At 45.1% G+C, this 21,510-nt stretch overlaps 1 protein-coding gene across 1 annotated transcript in view; it reads right to left on the bottom strand.

Annotated features, from left to right (window-relative positions):
- Nucleotides 1-21,510, bottom strand: part of MED27 (mediator complex subunit 27) — a 1,097,305-nt gene that overhangs the window by 325,770 nt on the left and 750,025 nt on the right. The gene's annotated exons all lie outside the window — the stretch shown is intronic.

The following is a 21,510-nucleotide window of genomic DNA, read 5'->3' as shown; positions in this document are numbered from 1 at the left end:
CTGTACCACCACCCTGTCCACACCACTGCTGCTGGGGAAACTGTACCAACCGCCTACACACACCACTGCTGCTGGGGAAACTGTACCACCACCCTGCACACACCACTGCTGCCAGGGAGGGCTGTACAACCACCCTGCACAAACCACTGCTGCCGGGGGGACTGTACCACCACCCTGCACACACCACTGCTGCTGGAGAAACTTTATCACCACACAGCACACACCACTGCTGCCGGGGAAACTGGACCACCACCCTTCACACACCACTGCAGCTGGAGAAACTGTACCACCACACAGCACACACCACTGCTGCCGGGGAAACTGGACCACCACCCTGCACACACCACTGTTGACAGGGAGGACTGTAACAACCACCCTGCACACACCATTACTGCTGGGCGGGGAGGAGTGAGAGACAGTACCACCACCCTGCACACACCACTGCTGCTGGGGAAAGTGTACCACCACCCTGCACACACCACTGCTGCTGGGGAAACTGTACCACTGCCCTGCACACACCACTGCTGCCGGAGGGATGGGCTGTACCTCCACCCTGTACACACCACTGCTGCTGGGGAAACTGTACCAACCCTCTACACACACCACTGCTGCTGGGGAAACTGTACCAGCACCCTGCACACACCACTGCTGCCCGGGAGGGCTGTACAACCACCCTGCACAAACCACTGCTGCCGGGGAAACTGCACCACCACCCTGCACACACCACTGCTGCTGGGGAGGGCTGTACCACCACCCTGCACACATCACTGCTCCAGGGGGAACTGTACCAACACCCTGCGCACACCACTGTTGCCGGGGGAACTGTACCACCATCCTGCACACACAACTGCTGCTGGAGAAACTGTACCAACACGCTACAAACACCACTGCTGCCGCAAAAGTGTACCAACACCCTACGCACACCACTGCTGCTAGCAGGGCTGTACCACCACCCAGCACACACCACTGCTGCCGGGAAACTGTACCAACACCCTGCACACAGCACTGCTGCTGGGGGAACTGTACCATCACCCTGCACACACCACTGCTGCCAGAGGAACAGTACCAGCACCCTGCACACACCACTGCTGCTGGGGAAACTGTGCCACTGACCTGCACACACCACTGCTGCCGGGGGGGATGGGCTGTACCACCACCCTGCACACACCACTGCTGCCAGAGGAACAGTACCAGCACCCTGCACACACCGCTGCTGCTGTGGAAACTGTACCATCACCCTGCACACACCACACCTACTGGGAAAACTGGACCACCACCCTGCACACACCACTGCTGCCGGGGAGGGTTGTACAACCACCCTGTAAACACCACTGCTGCCGGGGAGGGCTGTACAACCACCCTGCACAAACCACTGCTGCCGGGGGAACTGTACCACCACCCTGCACACACCACTGCTGCTGGGGAGGGCTGTACCACCACCCTGCACACACCACTGCTGCTGAGGTGGGCTGTACCACCACCCTGCACACATCACTGCTGCCAGGGGAACTGTACCAACACGCTGCACACACCACTGTAGCCGGGAAAACTGTAACAACAACACCACCATGCGCACACCACTGCTGCTGGGGTGACTGTACCACCACCCAGCACACACCACTGCTGCCAGGAAACTGTACCAACACCCTGCACACACCACTGCTGCCGGGGGAACTGTACCACCACCCTGCACACACCACTGCTGCCGGGGGAAAAGTACCAGCACCCTGCACACACCACTGTTGGCGGGGACACTGTACCAACACCTTGCACACACCACTGCTGCTGGGTAAACTGTACCACTGCCCTGCACACACCACTGCTGCTGGGGGGGATGGGCTGTACCACCACCCTGCACACACTGCTGCTGCCGGGTGGATGGGCTGTACTACCACCCTGCACACACCGCTGCTGCTGGGGAAACTGTACCATCACCCTGCACACAACACACCTGCTGGGGAGGTCTGTACAACCACCCTGCACACATCACTGCTGCTGGGGAGGGCTGTACAACCACCCTGCACACACCACTGCTGCCCAGAAAACTGGACCACCACCCTGCACACACCACTGCTGCTGGGGGAACTGTACACCACCCTGCACAGACCACTGTTGCCAGGGGAACTGTACCACCCTGCACACACCACTGCTGCTTCTGGTGGAACTGGACCACTAACCTTCAACACATTACTGCTCCTGGAGGAACTTTAGCACCCCACTGTTCACACTACTGCTACTTCTGATAGAGGTATCACCAACCAGCACACACCAATGCTACTGTGGCAGAACTGGACCATTGATCTGCGCACCACTGCCAAGTGCCTGATTTCCGCAATGCATAGACTGCGAAGAACCGCAGTTCATCTTCATCCTCACAAATATTGCAAAATAGTTTTCAATCAAATCTAACTCAGCCACGCTGGAAGCCGCACGCAAAGTTCACACCAGCAAGGTTATCTTTTGTGGGACTTTCTATGCGCATTAGCACTTAACAAGGAAACAGTTTTTCCTTGTGAAGTGCGTCTTATGCAGTGTAATTTTATTAGTCCTTCAAACCCTGAAACATCCTAGTGGTGAATGCGCAGACCCTATACGTGCACGACCAACCTGTGTTTTAAGGGCTGTCCTGGACGAAACATCCAGGTGGTGATGCGCAGACCCTACAAGTGCACGGCCAACCTGTGTTTGAAGGCCAGTCATGGACGAAACATCCAGGTGGTGAATGTGCAGATCCTAACCGTGCCCGGCCAACTTGTGTTTGAAGGTCTGTCCTGGACGAAACATCTAGGTGGCGAGTGCGCAGACCCTACACGTGCACGGCCAACCTGTGTTTGAAGGCCGGTCCTGGACGAAACATCAAGGTAGTGAATGCGCAGATCCTACACGTGCACAACCAACCTGTGTTTGAAGGGCTGTCTTGGACGAAATATCAAGGTAGTGAATGCGCAGACCCTACACGTGCATGACCAACCTGTGTTTGAAGGCCGGTCCTGGACGAAACATCCAGGTGGTGAATGCGCAGACCCTACACGTGCACAACCAACTTGTGTTTGAAGGACTGTCCTGGACGAAACATCAAGGTAGTGAATGCGCAGACCCAACAAGTGCACGGCCAACCTGTGTTTGAAGGCGGGTCCTGGACGAAATATCAAGGTGGTGAATTCATAGATCCTGTGAGTACCCAGAATCTGAAGACTCGCAGTGGATGATATTTCTTGATAACAAACACTCAGGGGACAATTCACAGAGGTAAATGTACATGTGTAAATTCAATGCTAGTAAATTTTCTCCTACATTTTTGAGTAACTTTACTACTTAGGGCTAGTCACAAAATCGGAGTATAAAGTTACTAAAAAAATGTGGACTTAAATGTCTCTGGGTCAGAATTAACAGTGTACAAAGGAGCAGTAGCAGCCCTAGCACCACACATGGCCAACCACTGACATTACAACGCCCAGAAAATCATGGTGGTTGTGACTTCAAATAAAAGCCCAAAGGTTTTAGGTTCAGTTAAGTAAAATTATTTTTATTTTGTTCTCCATTTAAAGTCAGTAAATGCAAATAATTTACATTAATATTTAACAAACACATTTTCAATATTTTTTCAGGTTTAATAAACTTTTTACATTTTGCCTATACTTTACCATAGGGAGATCTCATCTATGGTGAAGTATAGGGAGAAGTAAAAACGTCCATTACACATTAAAAAAAATTTAAAACGTTAACAAAATAATTTTATTTAACACTGTTGACTTAATTTCAATTTAACTTATTTACAATTTAATTTTACATGTCAAATATATCCTCCTCATAACCAGCTCCAAGGGAAGCAATGAGTGGGAGGCCTTGTAGCACAGGGTAAGGGGTGTGTTAAAGGGCACAAGTTCTTGATGACAGAAACTGACAAAGTAGGACTTTAGTGGAAAAAAGGAACAAGTGTACCTGCGTGGATGAAAAGAGCGGGTCCTCTGTTGTCCAGGTCTAATATCAACTCTGAAATCACGACCATACAAGATTGCAGCACAGACATATCATCTGGGAATCTAAGCAAAGATATTTTAGATTCTAAGGAGGGACACTCAGCCTCCCTTTTAAAGCTGACAAGAGGGGTACAATGGTATCTGCTAGTCAACACCCGGACACCACAACCCATGGATTGGAAGCTTAGAGACCCTTGTTGATGATGGTCCATGTCCACGACAAGAACATACCGCAGAGGTCCAAAAGAGAAGGGCCCTGCATTATCATTATGAACCCAGAGTTCAAAAGGAAATTTGAATTCAAAGGAGATGTGAGGTCGAGACAGCTGTCGGACACAGTGCTGAAAAAATGATGACTACACTATTGGTGAACGTCAATAAGAGCTGAAATATTTCTATTCAATTACCAGCTATCGAAAGAACGCAGCTGTAGAGACGCTCGTAATTCCCTCCAAAAAGATAATTCACTTTGGTCAGCAGTGATTGATAAGTCAATCACTTGGAACTTTGACCCACAAGGATCGATACTTTTTTGGGGGGAGTTTTACATCGCGCGAACTAGACCCACAGGTATCAGAGCACTTCACATTGGCACCAGTTGCATTACAGACCGGCACATTCATTTTTGTTAGGCACGGGGAGATTAAGTGATTCGCCCAGAATCACAGGATGTTGAGAGCTCCTGCAGAGACTCGACCACAACCACAATAACTTATACTTTACGGGCTTGGGACACTGTTATGGGTTTGTATTACATAGAATGCCTTAAGTAATTCTGATGTCATTTAGCTTCCTAAGTGTGTAATATAGAATCATGAGGAGAGTTGAGGAGGACACACTGGATTAGTCCACCGTTCAAACTACTGTGTGACCGCCACAAGCTTTCTGGCCTTCTTGATCAGAATGTTGTGTTTCGATTTAGATACCCGTATATAGGTTTCCCTGAATCATGTCCTAATATAGTCACAACTCGCTTTGCCCTTATTTAGGCATAGAATCCCAGTCCTTATTTAGGCATTAGCCACGCTAACCAAATACAGGAATGGTCACCTACATCCGTCCATCCCACGTCCCAACGAGTTCTTAGAAACCAGACCCTTAAGCCGAACGGGACTTTCCCTAGCTAGGATTGTTGATTTCTCCAGGAACTCATCTATTATGCATGAACTACTATTCCTTAGGGGTTCATCCATGACGTCTTCCTCTGCCCGACTTTACGTCAATGCTAGCATTTCTTAGCACCTTCCAGGTATAAATATGCCTTCCATTACCATGGCAAACCACGGCACGACTCAGCACGACTTGAACGGTTCGCCACGGCATATTCGGAAGAGACCACATCCTGGCCTGACGCACTGACCAGACGCTGTCATCCCTGCTTGCAGAGAATCCAGCTTCCAGTGTTCTGATTCCCTTCGCGGGGTGTTAAGAGTTTGAGACCCGGATAGAGATTCCCACCTCGCTCATTCTAAAGGTATGGAGCCGACTAGAACTTAGAGGGACTTTTGGCATACTAAACTTAGTATATACCATACTATAGAAAACAGCACCTACTTCTTACCTCGTACTACACTTAGGTTAGGTAGACTGGGGTAGAACTATTTAGAAGCATCAGATGAGTATTCACTTTTTAGCCTGTGTTATTTATGTATGTATATATGAATATATGTCATAGCTAAAAGACAATGCTATTGCAGTATTATTTCTTCTTACTGCTGTGCGTATTACATCTTGCTTTCTGTCTAATGAACATAACAGCTCATATCTCTTACACGAAAAACAAGACTGTTCAATAAAACCTTGTATTGAAACGCCCGTCTATCTATTTCTGTGTAACTCTGGAGAAACTAAGCATGCACGATTGACTGAGTGAAACTGTTATCTATTGTTTTCACGATTCTGAGACGCGTTCCGATTCTAAGGGAAACAAAGTTGTCATGTTTATGCGGTTGTCAGAAACGAATCCCTTCTTGTTCATTCGAGAAGTTTCTAGTGACCTCCGAGTTAGCTGGCACACAAAGTAATTAAGTTTAATGTACTCGATAGGAGCATACTGACCTTAGTCCAATGCGAAAACTATAGTGTATATTATTCCAATGCGCAGAGCCTATAAGGGAAATAGGAACTTCACTACATGGCGCCCAACATTTGGTAAGGCACTAATTTAACGCTAGGTACTGAAATAACTCAGTTGTGCTTTTCTCAGAGACCCCTACTCATAATACTCCATAAGACGTCTGGAGTGGGAAGGTATAATATCCGCCATAGCTGAGTAGGACGAGAATCCTATGTATTAGCTGTTTGGTTTATTCAACGCTGAAGGATACTGTGTTTCAAAATATTGTGCACCTTATCTTTGTTTCCTTGAAACTTGTTCTGCATTTTTCAAAAAACAATGTCCCAGTGTACGGGGTTAATACAGACGCTGTGGCTGACCAAGTCGTAGCAGCCTTTAATACTACAGATTTAAATGAAACCGATGAGCGTGTTATAAACATCCATCCAAATTTAAGGAGAGCCATCACTCTAAAACTTATAACACATGGCCTAACACCAAGAGGTGGTAGAGCAGTTTTTGTGATAGAGGCACATGAATCTTTTCAGACAGAGGTATTCTATTCATGGATTACATTCACAGAATCAAATCCAGTAACAAAAATGTTTCACTTCGTCAAAGAAGATGAACCACCTGAGGAATACATTCCCTTCGAGGATATTGAAATTCCACTCACATACCAGGAGTGTCAGCTCTGGTTTAAAGGCGCCCTAAAACATTACAATCACATGACCAGGCTTGGTCTACTAGGTAGACCAGGAGCAACATGGCCGATTTTAGCCGGCTACATACCTCTTCCTGATATTGAGGCAATGTCAGATAAGGAATAACTTAATCAAATACAAGAATTGATAGAATTACACAGTTAAACCACAACTGTCTGAGGGTCATGAAAAAGACTCAGTTAAAAACAATCCTACATCTTCTAAAAAGAAGTGGGAAAACAAAAAACAATTTTCAAAAGAGAAACGTTCTCAATCCCGAGGTATGTCTCCTCAAAAGGAGCCCTCTGAAAGGAGGTATAACCTCATGAATAGGGATAATTTGAAAAAACCTGACAGGTATCAAGATACTGATACACGTTCCTCTCGTACCTTTCAGACATCTTCACAGACATCCGAAAGAAGAGGACGGTCAGATCACAAAGAAAAACACATGATGTCCAGAGACGATCAACATGTTCAGAAAAACAAACCAAACCCTCAATTCACTAAGAAAAAGGTAGCAGGTCTGAAGATCAGACATGCTGAAAATCCTGAGGACACAACTCAAGAACGGAGAATGGGCTCAGACAATGCTGGACAGTGCAGCAGAAGTAACAATAGCTCGCCAGAACCTGAAGGAACTTCTGGAGACAGTGGACTTGAATGAGTACATAACAGTTGAAACTGTAGACACCAGGGTTAGTTCTCCGCAAAAGTTATATGAAATAACACTCCGGATGGAGGAAGACATTCCAAGAAAAGTAAAAGCACTCTTTTGGGAGAAAATTTCAAGGGGCTATGATATACTTCTAGCAGAAAAAGACTGGCCACCGGAATTTGTCATGGAGTGCCCACATGGCGAAGACATCATTAGGCCAGCCTTCTCCAACCAAGTTCCTATACATTTAAAATATACTTATGCCCTGCTGCAAGGCCGCCCCGAAGTGCACCCACGGTCCCTTCACCTGCCTGAACTGCAGCTTCTCCTGCCTCGAAGGCGCCGAGACACCCGCCACGATGGAACCCAACCAGCTTAGATGCATCCTGATCAACACCCGCTCCGCATGCAAACACGCCGTCAAGCTCTAGGACCTACTCGACACCGCATCCCCGGATGTCGCCTTCCTGACCGAGACCTGGATGTACAAAGCCCCCTCGCCAGACATCGCCATAGCCATCCCCGACGGGTACAAGATCACCCGCAGAGACCGCACCAACGGGGCCGGAGGAGGAATCGCCATCGTCCAGAAAAACACCATCAAGGTCTCAACAAACACCAATGACACCAGATCCACACGGACCCCAAGACCACCCTAAGAGGCACCCTCGTCTACAGACCGCCAGGACGCCGGCCTCAATTCTGCGACTCCATCGCCGACCTCATCAGCATGCACGCGCTGACCTCCACCGACTACATCCTCCTCGGAGACCTGAACTATCATCTGGAGAACAACAACGACAACAACTCCTCCACCCTGATCGACAACCTCGGACTAAAACAGCTCGTCACAACGCCGACCCACATCGCCGGCCACACACTTGATGCCATCTTCTCCTCAAGCCCCCACGTCACCTTCAGCCACGCCTCCGAACTCACCTGGACAGACCACCACTGCATCCACTTCTCCCTCCGAAAACCCCTCACACACCACCGCACCCTACAGATCCCCCGCAGCTGCTGGGGCAAAGTCACTGAAGAACAACTAGACAAGCCTCGCACCCAACCCTCCGACCAACCCCGATGATGGGGCACTCACCCTCGAACGCTGGATGAATGACTGCACCAACACCGTAGCCCCGCTGAAAAAACCACCAACAGAGACACCAGCAAAAGAGCCAGCTGGTTCACCCCGGAACTCCTCGCCTCAAAGTGCACCTGCCGGAAATTGGAGAACATATGGCACAGCGACAAGACGCCAGACAGCCGCGCTGCCCACAAAGACGCCATCCGCAACCACCACCACCTCATCAGGACCGCCAAAAGGACCTCCTTCACCGACCGCCTTGACAACAACGCACACAACAGCAAGGAGCTCTTCAACATCGTGAAGGAACTCTCCCACCCCGGCTGCAGCGCCAACGACATCCCGCCATCGCAAGCCCTGTGCGACTCCCTCGCCACCTTCTTCCACCGTAGAATCACCGACATCCATGACAGTTTCAAACCCCGGACAACCCCCGTGGGCCTCGTCGCACGGACCCACCGCACACCACCGGCCACGACTCCCTGACAACCTGGGCCAACGTGAGCATCGAGGACACAATCAAGACCATGGGCACAATCCACTCCGGATCCCCGTCCGACCCTCTTCCACACCACATCTACAACAAAGCCGGCAATTCCATCGCACCCCACCTGCGCAACATCATCAACCTCTCCTTCGAGAGAGCCACCTTCCCTGAGAACTGGAAGCACGCAGAGATCAACGCCCTACTGAAGAAACCCAAGGCGGATCCGAGCGACCTCAAGAACTTCCGGCCCATCTCCCTGCTTCCGTTCCCAGCAAAGGTCATTGAGAAGATAGTTAACATCCAGCTCACCCATCACCTCGAAGACTACAACATCCTGGACCCCTCCCAATCAGGATTCCGCAGCAACCACAGCACCGAGACCGCCCTCATCGCCGCCACAGACGACATCAGTATCCTTGTAGACAACGCCGAGACGGCGGCCCTCATCCTCCTGGATCTCTCCGCCGCCTTCGACACCGTCTGCCACTAGGCACGCACCTCCAAGACGCAGGGATCCGGGAGAAGGCCTTGGACTGGACCACCTCCTTCCTTTCCGGCAGAACTCAGAGAGTCCGCCTCCCCCCGTTCCGGTCCGAGGCCTCTGAGATCATCTGCGGCGTCCCACAGGGATCCTCCCGCAGCCCAACGCTGTTCAACGTCTACATGGCACCACTAGCATGCATCGCCCGACCTCAACATAATCTCCTACGCCGACGACACGCAGCTGATCCTCTCCCTCACCAAGGACCCTCTCACCGCCAAATCCAACCTCCACCACGGAATGAAGGCCATCACCGACTGGATGAAGGAAGGCCGACTCAAGCTGAACTCAGACAAGACGGAGATCCTCATCCTCGGTTCCAACCCCTCAGCATGGGACGACTCCTGGTGGCCCGCATCACTGGGGACCCCCCCCCCCCCCGGCCCCTACCGACCACGCACGCAACCTGGGAGTCATCCTCGACTCAAAACTCACCATGACCAAACAAGTCAACGCAGTCTCCTCCACCTGCTTCAACACCCTCCGCATGCTCCGCAAGATCTACAGATGGATCCCGACAAACACGAGGAAAACAGTCACCCAGGCCCTAGCCAGCAGCAGACTCGACTACGGAAACGCCCTCTATGCCGGAGCCTCGTCCAAGCTCATCAACGGACTACAAAGAATCCAGAACGCCTCTGCACGCCTGATCCTCGACATCCCGCGCCGCGACCACATCACCCCCCCACCTGAGGAACCTGCACTGGCTCCCCGTCGACAGAAGGATCTCCTTCAAGCTCCTGATCCACGCACACAAGGCACTCCACAAAACCTGCCCAGCCTATCTCAACAGTCGACTCTCCTTTTACGTACCCAACAGGATACTCCGCTCCACTGACCACGCCCTGGCCGTGGTCCCGCGCATCCGTAGAACCACCTCCGGAGGCAGGTCCTTCTCCCACCGCGCCGCCAAGACCTGGAACACCCTCCCCCTCTACCTAAGACCTGGCTTTTCGACCAGTGGCAGCAGCACCCCCCTCCCCCCTCAGTGCCTTGAAACCCTTACGGGTAAGTAGTGCGCTTTACAAATTAACTGATTGATAGATTGATTGCCCGGAAATGGGCAGTAGGCCAGGTCCCTACATTATACAAAAATCAATGAAGGATGGGACGAAGACTCACCTCACCATTAAAATGTCAACCTACTGCGCAAAGGCAGTACCCAATTAAGCAAGAAGCTAAAATACAGGTCAGGGAGATCTTAGATCAACGTGAATACCAAGGGGTGATTGAAACATGCACCTCATCAATGAACAATCCTTTGTTTCCTGTTTCCAAACCTGACAAAACATATTGTCTAGTTTTGGATTACAGACACCTGAACACTTGTTCTAAGACATCTGCAGTGCAAAATGCACACAGTACAGTATTAATGAATAACATTGTGCGTAAAAAATATAAAACCACACTGGATATTTCAAATGGTTTCTTTTGCCAAACATAGCACCTGAAAGTAGGTACTTGACAGCTTTCTCAATAATGGGGACCCAGGGTCACTTCTGTCGACTCCCACAAAGGTTCAAGAACAGCCCGGGGTTATTCTCAGCAAGAATAACAGAGTTACTACAAATTTATGATGATGAGGCATTGTCATATGTCGATGATATCTATCTGACAGACGATGACCTGGATAGGCACTTGAACAGGGTGAACACCATTATACTGGGCTTCGCCTCTGAGGGCTACAAATTTAATTTCAAGAAACCAAGAATTACCCATCTCAATGTCCTTTTCCTGGGATATGAACTTTCAAGTGAAGGCAAAAGCCTGGCAGCTAATTTTTTAGAAAAATGTGCGCTCCTCCAACCTCCAAAAACGCAGAAAGATTTACAGTCGATTCTAGGTTCCCTGAATTTTGGAAGAACTTACATTCTAAATTACGCAGAAAGGGTTAAACCTCTTTACAAACTAATGAAACCTGATTTCAAAATCAAAGATTGGACACAGGAACACACAGAAATCCTGCGTTCACTACAAGCTGATTTGTTAGCAACAAATCACTTACAAACATGCGTAAATACACGCAATTTATTGATCCGAATAATTTCGGGTCAATGCGGATTCACCTACTTAACTTTTAATGAAGGTGAAAAAGTACCAATTGCATACAAATCACATTTGTATACACAAGTGGAAATGCGATTCATTTCGACAGAAAAAAATCTGACAACAGTTCAAACCGCTGTAGCAAAAGAAAGAGCTCTAGCTCAGGGGAAACGCATTATTGTCATGACTCTGGTACCAGCCTTAGAGGCAGTTACAAAAGCGAGCATTCCAAATGCAAAAGCTTTACATCCAATATGGATACAATCGGTTAATTCTCTTGCTGCAACAGATGTTGAATATGTTTTTGATCCTTATTTAAAAACACAAGCATTCCTGCAATACGAACACAAATGTCCTCTGCCTATTGAGATTCTCCCTCTTGACCAGTATGAATTCATAATTTATACTGAAGGATCAGAACAACCCGCTACGGAAAGTAAGCAAGCTTACGGTGGAGCCTGCACGATCGTTAATGGTCGTATGCGCAATGGTAAATTCTGACCGATGGTCACTAAAACACAATCTCTAGGAGATTGTACAGCTCAGCAAGCTAAACTACAAGCATTCAAATTGGCACTTAAAAATACGGATCGCGAATTCCCCACACTTATAGTGTGCGATTCTTTTTACTGTGTTCAATCATATAATGAATATATACAGCATTGGCTTCAAAATGGTTTAAAAGATGCAAAAGGTGGCACAATGAAACATAAAACGCTTTGGGAACAAGTAGTTCAGTTGCAAAACGGACTACAAAACACTCACATGATACACATGGTGAGTCATCAACGTGATGGCGTTCATGTTGCAGGGAATTCATTGGCTGACGAAGCCGTGAAGGGGGCTGTGCAAGCGAGAATAGACAGTGAGATATTGTTGGCTGTCAATGCTTCAAGCAAAGGCAGTGGTGCAGCATTACCTAAAAAGTTTCCACTCAAATACTCGTATATAATTGATGCGAACCACGTTCCGTTTGCTTGAATCCCTGGAGTGGGGGATAGGGTAATTCCAAACATGGAACGTAGGTTTGGACTAATCCTAGCAGAACATGAGGGGTTAGCCTCTGCCAGGTATTTCTGCTACAGTATTGTTATTAAAACAGAGATATTGGTGGCCTTGCATTAGGAAACAGACCAAAAACTATGTTTTGGAATGTGAAATATGCCAGAAGATTAAAGTCTCAACAGTGAAACGTCCTGCGCAGACAGCCCTGTTAATCTCAGATAAACCATTAGCGTGTGTTTACCTGGATCACTGCGGTCCCTTGCAAAGGGATGGTAATTATAAATATATCATGGTCGCAGTGGATTCGTGCTCAAGGTTCCTATGGATGTGGCCTCAGCGCTCGGCTGACGCTCGAACTGTTTTAAAAGATTTGCGAGTCTTTATCGGCACATATGCAATTGGCACACTACATTCTGACCAGGGCCCTGTGTTTAGCTCTCGGGCTTACAAAGAAGCAATGGCCAGTTTGGGCGTTGCATTGTGGTACTCCTCTCCATTCCATCCTGAGGTAAATTCGTTTGTGGAAAGGAAAAACCGGGACATAAAGCTGTCTATAACAGCTAGGGTATTAGGTTCGGGTGATGGGTGGGTCAAACATCTTTATGGGGTCCAACGCTCATAAAACAATTTGCCAAGAAGTTCTCTAGGGGGGGTCACTCCATATGAGGTCCTATTTGGGACAAGGATGTGGGTTCCTGATCTCGAATGTAAAGGCACAGTGGTGGAAAATAAACCATTTGATATCAAAGATCGTTTGGCTGTTTTACAGGACTTAAAAGAACTATGATCGAAACAAAGCAACGTTTTCATGAAGTCAACCAACCCTGGGGATAATCCAGCCATCCCAGCGAGGCCTGTCTGGATCCCTAAGCTTGGGGATCTAGTCAGAGAAAAGATCGTGGACAAGAAGGAATTTGGGCCTTCTTACAGACAACCGGTACCTGTCCTAGCAATCCACGGATCAAGAACAGTACTTCTGCTGCCCTCTTGTTGGTAAAAAGGAGAAAAGATTTGTGTCCATCGACCTCATCAAACCACACTATGAGGCCGATACTAAACAGTAGGCCATGTGGACTCCGACCAAGTAGCAGACACACTCCTCTAGCTACTATCCAAGAGGTTCAAACTGAAAGACTCATCACCACTGAGAATCCAACAGTAAGAAATGAAGGACTAAGCAACAATGGAATGGAACTCATTCTTCTTGAAACCCAAATAACAGTTCGTCCTGATACACCGGTCTACACCAACGTAGCAAGTGATCCACTGGTTCCAGCGATTTCAACGAATGCTGATGCAATTTCAACCATTGACAGAACTGCTTCTGGCTATTTCATTAACTTTGATACGTTTTCTGAGGATCCCAGTGAGCCTTAAACGACGCCAGCCAAAAGAACTTTCAAAGAACGAGCACAAGAATTTTTCTAACACGTGAAAAAGACTTATCTGGTTTCACTATGGATTATTTCTGGAATATTTTCCTTTCTGCTTTGGCCACCTTTAGTAATAACTCTGAGCATGTTGATAGATAGAAGATATATTCATTTGGACACTGGAAATAAAAATGTGAACTTACTTTTGAAACCACACAAATCATCCCATCGTGAAGCAAGAGACTTGTTAGCAGTGAACATCACAGCCGTTACTATACAAGATGGTATAGTTTGGGACAAAACGGATTATGATATACTCGGTCCATTGGAACTTTTGAAGATTCCACACTTATTTAAAATTTCATTAAGTGACTTTATTACCTCTAGTACCTATTCTGATGATCGGGACTTTGAGACCGTTAATAATATGATGTCTGATCTAGAAAGATCTGCTGCATTCTCTAAACATTAATACTTAGAGGGTTCAACAGACTATGAACAGCTTTTTTGTTACAACCACTATGGTCATCATTTCTTGCATATAACTGCAACACCTAGAAATGTATTTATGTATAACCAATGGGAACATTGCTTTACTCCACCGAGGGGTAGCTCAAAAACATTTGCAATGAAGTTTCCATATTTTCCAGGGTACAATATATCCAAGCCAGAAACGTTTTACTTTAAGAATGTGAACAAAACAGGAACAAAAAATATGTTAACCAATACAAAACAGATTTATTCTACAGCCTTTAATGCCCAACTGTCTAGACAGGGTTTCGACTTTTGAATAGACACAATTGACACAAAATCTGTCTGGGGTACAAAAGATTGGCAAGTGCAGGGGATAGAAGCTTTGTTTAGAGCCGGCATCATCCCACAGCAGATAATGATTTTGAATGACACTGTCCAACAGACGTCTTGCCTTGGGTTAGCCAAGATCAAAGACATGAACACACCGTCCATACCTACACCTGCAAGTAATAGCACTACACAGGGGGTGGTCGACGTACATACTATCTTACAAAACAACAGATCAGATTCTGAATGGAAAAAATGGTTGCTCTGGCCCACAGACACAAACATCTGTCAAGAAAGATTCCTGAACAAGACACAAGGTTTAACAATCAATAGGCCAGACCCACGCTATGTCCAGCATCCAGGGGTAGCAACAACATGCAGTGTAGGAAAATTATGCCTTGATTGGCTACAGACATCTACACTAGAGGATGTGAAACAACACTTATCTTTACATAAAGAAGACGCAAACCTTAGGGATGTCTTGCTAGGTCCGAGAAAACCGCGTTAAAAAACGTTTCATATATGCCAGCATCTATGCTGCTTATAATGAAATATGGAAGGTGACACAAGCAGACGCCGCAGAAAGAATACGAGAAATTGATTGTTTTAATTTAGAGAAATCTCTCGCTGTGTGCTCGACAATGGGTTAACAACATCATCCAGGATATATTCATTGGGCAACATTGTATCCTCTGCTATAGACATTGTGGAACAAGATTTGGTCCTGCTGCATCAAGGCCAGTTTCAATTACGTTCTATTCTGTCATTAGGCTGGACGCTACAAAACCTGCGTGCAGGCTATGTGCCTTGGCGTTTCATCAACACGTCTTCTCTGTTTTCTGATTACAATCTCACGGATAAACAGATCGAGCTGGCACAAAGGGGAGCGAAGTATACAGTGCTGAGCACTGAAAGACTGGAAAAATTGCCATTTACCGTAACAGAAAAAACAGCTATATGGCAAAATAACTCTGCCTGTTACAACTTTCCATTTTCAGTATTGCCTTAAACACATGCCAGTAGGCAAATATGAAATGTTGAGTAAAGAATACATCAGGACATCCTGGGATTTACCTTACATACACAGATGTTGGAGTGGGGGCGTGAAGTGTTTATTAGCAGCACACACTGTGAAAATGCACTGAGCGGTTCACTCATATGTCGGGGTATTAGTTTACACGAGGCCTGTAGCGGTTCCACTACAAATTTATCCTGCCACCTGCAAGGTTCACCAGCCGCTGTGATTAATCCAACGTTTGGACAACTTTCAAATGAGAGTTACCTCTTGTTGAATGATCAGAGCTGTTGTGGCATGTTGCCAGGTATCCCATATCTAGTAACGGTTACTTCCAGGGTCACTTGCTGTATGCAAGTCTTGTTCCCCCAAATAGACACAGGCAGGGAGTCGCCTTTATGGCCTTCACTGAACATCTCTTCCATACGAATTGATACTTTAAGCAAAATAAAAGCCATTCTTTTACAACAAACTGTGCCTTTGACCTTAGCCAAAGAAACCTATGATCTACAAGTCGCAAGGACTTCGGCTGAGATACAGGCTCTGTTAAGGACAAATTGCCCTATACATTTCACAGAAATGTTGGGACGCATCTTAAACATGTCTGATACCAGCGGTATTGTGCATGTATTTAAGAATGTATGTTCGGGACTGTTAACACCTTTTCAAGCAGTCCTCTGAATCATTCCAAACTTCTTGCACTCGGTGTTTGGTGGTCTGCTGCTAATTCTAGCAATTGTCGCAGGAATCCTATTTTTATTCCTACTGCTGCGCTATGGCAAGCCAATCCACGAGCGCCACTCCCGGCACCTTGGTGCTTGCTCTCCTGGAAAGGAAGTGTCGTGAACGCATAGTGCAACTATTGGGGTTACCTCGTCTACGAGAACTAAATACCACATGGTTTCTGTCGTTCAGACCAATCTGACAAGATTGCATCTTACCTGTTCTACGCTGCCTGCTTTGCGGTGAAGAATGCGTGCTAGACATCTGTCTAACACTCCCATCAGTCATGCCAACGGATATCGATACTCTGCTGGACCCGATAACGGCCCATGCTCTGTGTTGGCCCCAGCGGCTACCAATCCTGATGACAGCATTCGTTGAAATGTCACAGATGCAACATGCTACTGCTGAGGTACGAGATGGATCCACAAGCACACAGGTATCATCGAACGCTGCTATCGATGATGCATCACATCTATGTGCAGTTAGTCTTCTAAACAAGGTAATCGACCTATCACCGACAACAATAGACGATTTTTTGTCTACAGGATTAGAGGATTTCATGTTTTCCCCAGCATCTTCAACTAACTTTTGATTTGGCTCACAGTGTACCATGTAATCTATGAATTTGGCCTTCATTTTTTCTAAACAAAAAGACAAAATTTGGATCTTTCCTAAGATCACACTTTTTGCATATTGACTTTTCTTTTAATGGCTAAAGGCTCTGCTTACAGTAGAACTATTCATAGAGAACAGACTTCTTTGAAACACTTCCAGGGACACATTGTTGCCTTTTTCTCACATTTATGTAATCATGACATGAAATGGCTCTGAACCTTTTTCCTTTCTGTACAAATGGACCATTTAATTACATGTGTATATATTTCTGTTCATTCTCTTAGCACTCACTGTAAATATATGCTTAGAATGCAACATTGCTTCAATATGTACAGCACCTGCATTTCATGTGTAGCGAATTTTTACCAAAGACTTTTTAGTATTCTTTTACAAATGTTTTTAGTGAACATGTGACTCAATTTTATGTGTTTAGCATGTTTAGCATTTAGTAATATCGATCAGAAGTCATTGGAGTGGGTGTTGTGTTTCGATTTAGATACCCGTATATAGGCTTCCCTGAATCATGTCCTTATATAGGCACAACTCGCTTTGCCCTTATTTAGGCACAGAATCCCAGCCCTTATTTAGGCATTAGCCATGCTAACCAAATACAGGCATAGTCACCTACATCTGTCCATCCCACGTCACAACGAGTTTTTAGAAACCAGACCCTTAAGCCGAACGGGACTTTCCCTAGCTAGGATTATTGATTTATCCAGAAACTCATCTATTATGCATGAACTACTATTCCTTAGGGGTTCATCCATGACGTCTTTCTCTGCCCGACTTTACGTCAATGCTAGCATTCCTAAGCACCTTCCAGGTATAAATATGCCTTCCCTTACCACTGCACGACTCAGCATGACTTGACTGCACGGTTCGCCATGGCAGGTTCGGAAGAGACCACATCCCGGCCTGACGCACTGACCAGACGCTGTCATCCCTGCTTGCAGAGAATCCAGCTTCCAGTGTTCTGACTCCCTTCACGGGGTGTTAGAGTTCGAGACCCGGAAAGAGATTCTCACCTCGCTCTTTCTAAAGGTATGGAGCCGGCTAGAACTTAGAGGGACTCTTGGCATACTAAACTTAGTATATACCATACTATAGAAAACAGCACCTACTTCTTACCTCGTACTACACTTAGGCTAGGTACACTGGGGTAGAACTATTTAGACGCATCAGATGAGTATTGACTTTTTAGCCTGTGTTATTTATGTATGTATATATGAATATATGTCATAGCTAAAAGACAATGCTATTGCAGTATTATTTCTTCTTACTGCTTACGCTGTGCGTTTTAGATCTTGCTTTCTGTCTAATGATCGTAACAGCTCATATCTCTTACACGAGAAACAAGACTGTTCAATAAAACCTTGTATTGAAACGCCCGTCTATCTATTTCTGTGTAACTCTGGAGAAACTAAGCATGCGCGATTGACTGAGTGAAACTGTTATCTATTGTTTCCACGATTCTGAGACGCATTCCGATTCTAAGGGAAACAAAGTTGTCATGTTTATGCGGTTGTCAGAAACTAATCCCTTCTTGTTCATTTGAGAAGTTTCTAGTGACCTCTGAGTTAGCTGGCACACAAAGTAATTAAGTTTACTGTACTCGATAGGAGCATACTGACCTTAGTCCTATGCAAAAACTATAGTGTATAATATTCCAATGCGCAGAGCCTATAAGGGAAATAGGAAATACACTACAGGAACCTATGTTAGAGTGAATGGAAGGATTATTTTTTTTCAATTATATTGAGACTGTGGATGCGAATGGAAAAATGCCACCTGAACTTAAAAAAATAATTTTATTGCATCCCTTTGACCCTCAAGGGTTGAAAACCTTTAATCAAATGCATAAACCTGTTGAGGCAAGTGGTTATATTAATGTAGTCAGTGTAGTTATTGGGAACTTGGATAATTATTTTGCTCCCAAGGTTTGCATAGGTATCACACAAGTGTTTTCAAAGAAAACAACTTAAATATGAATCTGTTGAGGAGTATGTCAGTGAGATGAAGAAATTAGCTATGGATTGCGCATTTGGTGCTTGCAGGAAGACAAATTGTGATCAAATAGTTGTGCATGCGTGTAATCCTGCCATTAAAGAACATTTGTGGGTGAATGGAGATGAATGTTTAAATGATATATTAGCCATTGTTAGCAAAGATGAAACATCTAGCAGGTGTGCAAGTGCTTGGAAGCCTGAGGCTAAAGAATCTGATATTGTGTCTAAAATCAAAGGTAATACTAAGTACAAAAGGGAGGGTGGTAGTTCAAAATCGTTTAACCCATTTAAGAAACCTTCTAGGTGTTACAGATGTGGAAGTTTAGACCATTTAGCATTTGACAATTCATGTCTGGCCAAGAAGGTTGAGTGCAGTGGCTGTGAAATTGTGGGCCATTATGCTAAAGTGTGTAGAAATGAAATCCAAGAAGTTCAAGTGTGTAAGCAATCGTGAGGCTAATGGAGAGGATTCTGCTGGAGTGAGGAGGAAGCTACGAAGTATGTCTCAAAAGTGAAGGAAAGACTCATTTTGAATTTTAGGAGGGGTTTCTATTAGAGTGTTGGATGAAGACTAGAAGTGTGAACTTAAAATCTTTGCAGATTCAGGGTTAATACTATTATTTATGAGGATGTTTGGAGGAGCAATTGTTTGAGTAAGGAAGGAATTAAATTATTTCCCACAGATATACACCCTGAGAGATATGGTGGAAGAAGATTGATATAATTGGATTCCCTTGGTTTAAATTTGAATTTGAGAACGGACATGCATATGGCAAATTGTACGTTGCCAAGAAAGGTCCATCTGTTTTAGGTTGACAAATCCAAACAGCAAAGAGCAAATACTTGTGGTAGATATGGGTGTAAAAGTGGGTGAAAAGATGTTAAATACATTTTCCACTGTTTTTAGCAAGTGAATAGGTCATTTAAGAGTATTTGAACATAAAAATAAACTTAAAGAAGGTGCTGTACCCAAAATTCACAAGGTCAGGAACATTCCCATTTTGTTGAGAGAAGTGGTGAATGAATTGGAGAAGTTGGTTGCAGCTAATATAATTGAGCCCATTGAAGCTTTAGCATGGATCTCACCTTTGGTGGTGGCACGCCGTAGTAACGGTAAGTTAAGGTTGTGTGTTGATTTATGCCATTTGATCAGTAATATTATAGTGGATTGATTTCCATAGCCTAGAAAAAACAAAATGTTCTCCTTGCTATTGATTTATTGGCGGCATACCACCATATTTAACTGTTTCATGATAGTAAAGAACTTACCACGTTTACCACACCACAGGATTGTTATAAATTTGAACAAATGCCATTTGGATTGGCATCTGTGGCAGCAGTTTTTCAGCGTTTAATGCATCAACATTTTGGAAAAATGAAATGTGTGAAATTGTTTTCAAGATGACATACTTGTTTTTGGGTAAGATAAAACAGAACATGATCAGTTGTTGGAGGAAGTGTTAAGTATTTTGGAGTCATGTGTTTCACAACTGAATTTTTAAAATGTTCATTTGCTGAGAATAGTGTTGCGTAGTCAGGACATATAATCAATTGTGATGGAATTAAGCCTTAAACCATAGTTGGTAGATGCTATACAGAATGTACCCGCTCCCAGCAGTACAGAAGAGGTGTGATCACTTATTGGGCTTGTAGAATTCTGTTCTAAACTTTTCTGCAAAAACATACATTAGACAATTGTTGAAGAATAAGTGCTAATTTGAATGAACTGCAGAAAGCGATTTAAATTTTCGTGATGTGAAGGAGTGTTTTGGAAATGTGGCATCACTTAAACGTTACAATTCAAATGCTCCTTGTGTGATCACAACTGATGCAAGTTGCAAAGGATTAGGTGCCATTTTAACTCGAGTATACAAGAATGGGAGGGAAAGTTTACTTGCATACACGTCAAGATCCTTGTCTATTACGGAAGAAAGCTATTCATTTGTTGAAAAAGAAGCTCTTGCTTGTGTGTGGAGAGCTGAACATTTAGGGCATTTGTATGGATAAAACATATCACAGTAAAATGCAATTATAAACCCCTAGTTCAAATTCTCACTAAGGAAGAAACTATTAATGCTTCAGCTATAATAGCCAGGCTTTTTGTTACAAGACTATAATTATAAGTAGAGCTTCTAGTTTTATGGTATCTATTTTTTTTTTTTAACATTTCTGTCTGTATTTATCCATCCTTATTTTTTTACTATCTTATTGGTATTTACCCATATTTATTTTGTGTTTTGAGAATAAATGGAGTCGCAAAATGGTATATTTCCACATTTATTTAACTAATAAACATGAACTCATACTTTGCTGTCACGTTTTAGCAAATTAGGCAGCCGAATATAGCAAAACATTACACCCACAAGTAAATATCAGCTTTATAATACACATATATGTTAACATATGCCTG

Source organism: Triturus cristatus, chromosome 1_2 (genome assembly GCF_964204655.1).
Source record: "Triturus cristatus chromosome 1_2, aTriCri1.1, whole genome shotgun sequence".
Classification (NCBI taxonomy): domain Eukaryota; kingdom Metazoa; phylum Chordata; class Amphibia; order Caudata; family Salamandridae; genus Triturus; species Triturus cristatus.
The sequence above is the reverse complement of the archived record's forward strand: the minus strand, read 5'-3'. Positions and strand labels throughout refer to the sequence as shown.